The sequence below is a fragment of the Pygoscelis adeliae genome, unplaced genomic scaffold (genome assembly GCF_000699105.1).
Source record: "Pygoscelis adeliae isolate BGI_AS28 unplaced genomic scaffold, ASM69910v1 Scaffold434, whole genome shotgun sequence".
Taxonomy (NCBI): domain Eukaryota; kingdom Metazoa; phylum Chordata; class Aves; order Sphenisciformes; family Spheniscidae; genus Pygoscelis; species Pygoscelis adeliae.
Genome location: NW_008824660.1, coordinates 85794 through 90057, shown reverse-complemented (window position 1 = coordinate 90057; position 4264 = coordinate 85794). Strand labels below are relative to the sequence as shown.

The window sequence follows — 4264 nt, the reverse complement described above, 5'->3', positions numbered from 1 at the left end:
AAGTCGACGGGCGGCAGCGGGGAGCGGGCGAGGGGAGGCAGGCTGTTCCCCGCAAGCATCCGTGGTCTTCCTCAAGCCCGGCCTTTTGCGGGCCACAGTCTTCTCCAGACCTAATTCCTTCCTTGATTACCTGAAGGGAAGGGGACGCGCTTTTATTTCAAATTACGAAAGAATCGTTATAAATGACGTAAAGGACGAACGATCGTGGGGTCTGGGCTCTGCCTGGTACGAACTCGACCTACTCACCCAGCAGCGGCTCGTGGAGGAGGAGGGGAGCGGGGGTAGAGTTCGACCACCAGGTCAACGTCTCTCCTTCGGAGGGCAAAACCAGGGCGAGGGCGCGATGCCGCTCCCTCAAAACCTCCCCGCTCCCGGCTCAGCCCCCTGTCTTGCTCCTCGAGGGATTTTATTTATTTTTCTTCCCCCTTTAATCCACTTAAACCCAAGAAATTCCACGGTTTTGAGTCATGCGAGGAACAACCTCCTTTCGACGCCTAGAAAAAACCGCGCCGGAGGGGACAGAGCAGGAGCAGAAGGTTGCGAGGTAGTTTGAGGCGGGGGAAATAAAAGCTCCCAAGAGCAGGGAGGGTTAGCGCAGCCCTCTCGGATGCCGGGATGGCACAAGCAGAGGCCGATAACGTGTTTTAACAGAATTAGGAAAAAAGCCCCGGGGAAGGCGGAGTCCGACAAAGAGAAGCCCAGCGATTTTAGACAGAAGGGCTGAACAAACGCCCGAGCTGCTTCTGTCGCGTCGTCTGTGGGAGGCGGAAGATGGATGGGTGGCACCTAAAGGAAATCTTCACCCCCTAAATCTGGAAATTATCCCAGCGGCCAGGTATTAGAGCAGAGATAAATTGATTTCCCCAATCTTCACCCCCTAAATCTGGAAATTATCCCAGCGGCCAGGTATTAGAGCGGAGATGAATTGATTTCCCGCTCCTGGAAGGAAACGGAGAGGATTTAAGACCTGTGGCCACTTCAGCACGTTGATTGGAGACTCACAGCATCCTACAATTATTTCCATACCTTAGGGAAATACTTATGGATGACGCAGGGATTTCTAGCCTGGAAACATTCAGACTGTGAAACGATGCTCTGGGTGATACATCCTTGAAAGAAGTCCTCGATTTAATACCCTTTAAAGTCTTGCTCGTGGGATTCTCATCTAAAACAATTAAAATAAATGAACATGAAGCTGTCGGCAACTTCGCAATCGGAGTAAGGAATTAAAGGGGTGCCGCCCTGCTGCATTATCAGTACGTTTCTATACGTAACGCCACAGAGACGAGTTCTACCGTCCGCCATTTGCTGATGACCGATAGATAGCCCAGCGAGCTCGAGCGCCTCGGAACTCCCCGCTGGGAGATGCTCCCCACAGCCTCGGAGACCTCGGAAGGAAGCAGAGCTACGAGGCCAGGCACGTCCACAGGAAATCCTGCCAGGAGACGGGGCTGCCCGCTCCGAAACACCCCAACACTCGCCTCAAAACCTCCTGCAGTTTCCTTCCCTGGATTCTTCCCGCAGTCTCCTCCCCAGATCCTTCTTGTTTGGGCCCTGCGAAAATACCACTCTAGAGAAGGAGAGAAGCAGGCTGCGCTGGGCGCAGGGGTGATCAGGCAGGAGTTAGAGTGGTGCACGTGGTTATAATTATTATAATTATTACCTAAGATGCTGAAATACCCCAGAGCGTTAGCAGAAACTGAGATCTTGGCTGAACAACCAGAAAATACAAGTTAAATCACCGCCAGAGCCAGGGCCACTGCCGAGGGTATCGCAGTAGCTGTAGCAGACATAAGGATGGCCTGGGGGAAAAAACAAAACACCCTTATTTACGCCGAGCTGCATAAATTTGAATCGAGGCACTTAATCGCGTGTTGTCCAACAAATCAACGCGGGATACAACCAGCACATGCGTGGAGCGCGGAGGGAAGCAAGCCGAAGCAACAATCCAGCTCGCCTTTCCTTGGGGAGAAGCGGCGGCATCTGAAAACCATCACGACGGGCGTAAATCGAGCGACAGCCTGATGTATAGCACCTATATCCTAAAGCCTGTCCCTCACAGCAACCGGCACGCGGGAGGAGCTGCAGTGAACCCTACGCGATCGCTTACTCGTCAGCAATTCTCTTAAGAGGTAGTTCCTTCAGGGAAAAGATTTACAGGAAAGTTGGCGTTTCTACGGGATTTTAGCACCCGCCGGCTCCTCCGAGCCCTTCCCGGCTGATTTCCTCGCCTCTTCTCCGCTCACGTGCTCCGAGTCCGCAGCACCTCTGGGGACGAGGTGCTTGGATGTTCCTATGGATCACGGGCAGACCGAGGTCCATCCTGCTCGGCTTCGAGCCGTCCGAGGGGGTTTTAGTTAGCATGACTAATTAATTGTCGTCAGGCGTTTGGAGTTTACTGCCTGCATGCTAGAGGAGCACGGAGCCATGAAAACCTTAACGCTACATATACGAGCACCAAGCATTTCCATTTTCACCAAGCAGCGTACCTATATCTGCACTTAATTCAAGGATTTTGACTCGGAACACAAACCCACAGCGATATTTAGCGTATAAGGACCCAGTCACAGCCATCAAGCCTCAAAACGCTCCCGAGAAGCTGGGTGAGCCCCGACCTCCTCAACACGGCAGCACGGATGGCGATCGGGGCTCAGCACCTCCTCGCACGCACCAGCTGCCTCGCGAGAAGGTCTCGCTCCTCGGCCAGACCTTTGTTTGAAAGGGAACGCAAAGCTCAGAGTCCAAGGGAAGGGCTGTTGTACAGTTAATCCATCACCAGAAAGTAGAAAGCTCGGCAGAACGGCGCGGGGGAGTGTCCAAAACCCGCGACGTGCCTGTTAATCGACCTGAAAAAGCAGTTGTTGAAGAGATGAAGTTTGCCTCTGCAAGGGGAAGCTGGGTTCTGCTAAGAGGAGGCAAGGTGTTCCTTCCGACCCGAACTTCGGGAACGCCGAGGTCACCTCACTCCGCCTGTGCCCCAATTACACAAGCAGGGAATTAATTACAAATTGTTCTTTCACCCCGTCAGCTGATTTTCCCTCCCCTTGTTGATAATCAGGGTGGAAAAAAAAAATCAACAGATAGAAGATAACCAGTGCGGCGAGCAGCCCAAACTCCACTCGCTGTTTCCTGCTGGAAGTTCTGCAGATGTTTTGATCGACGCCAACACTTCCGGAGCGAGCGAAAGTGGACGGGAGGAGCCGCCGTCCAGGAGGTGAAGAGCCTCCTCCCAAAAAACCACCAGCTGGGAAGCAGCATATTTAACACACAACCTGCACCCCTCGACGGTCCCTTTTCTTCAAATTCCTTTTTTAAGCCGGTATCACGGTGTAGTAGAGAAACACGGACAACAGGAAGGGGAAAATAAGGAAATAAAGCAGAAAGGGGAAAGTGTAAGGAAGGTGTAACTCACTGTATTACAAATAAAGGTGGGTTTTGTCTGTTTTTAAAAAGAACAGCTGGCTCACAGAGATCTCGGCACTGCCAGGACCCAATATTTAAAGTTACAGGCAGCCTACCCCGATTAAAGAATCTCAATTTTCTTACGTCAACCTTAAATCAAAGGTATTTCCCTATCGTGCTTTCTGAAAATCCACCCTGATTACAACATCCATCCTCGAACGCAGTAAAACGCAAGCAGAGCGCAGGTCTTAACACTTCAACAAAGCCAAGCCCAGTTGTTTCCCTCAGGATTAAATCTAGATCAGAGAGTTTCTACAGAGCAAAGCAGGAGGAAACCTGGAAATCACCACAAAGCTCTGCTGAGCACGGAGGGAAAAAAAAACCAGCAGCTGTAAAAGGCGGCAACAGAATCGAGACTCTTTTCTTGGCACAGGCTAAATTTGAACAGATGACGGTGGCCAGCTGAATGCCCATCTGCCTTCAAAGCAAAAATATGCGAAGATTACACTTCCGAGGCAGTGTTCTAACCCTGCACCCCGGTCTCGTCTTTTACAGCCTTCAAAATCACCCCCCACACACACCCTAAAGTGCCACCAGCGTCCTCCAAGGCACCCGGTTCATTCCCGCAGCGCGCTAACGGCGCTCAGCGGTAATCGAGCTCAGAGCGGCGTCGACACGCATCAAAGCGAGATCCGGGGATCAGGCTCGATAGGCTAAAACACCCCGAAACTGGTAGATGTCCGATTAAACCCACGGAAAAGGTGGGAGCGAGCGGCGGCCGACTCCCTCGACACCCAACGGCTCACAGGGTCGACCCCGGGATCGAGCCATACCCGCACAAGAGGGAACAAGCCAAATTAGC

General features: G+C 52.3%; 1 protein-coding gene across 1 annotated transcript in view; it reads right to left on the bottom strand.

The window, feature by feature from the left end:
• Positions 1 to 4264, bottom strand: part of AKAP8 (A kinase (PRKA) anchor protein 8) — a 36063-nt gene that overhangs the window by 31051 nt on the left and 748 nt on the right. The window lies entirely within an intron of this gene.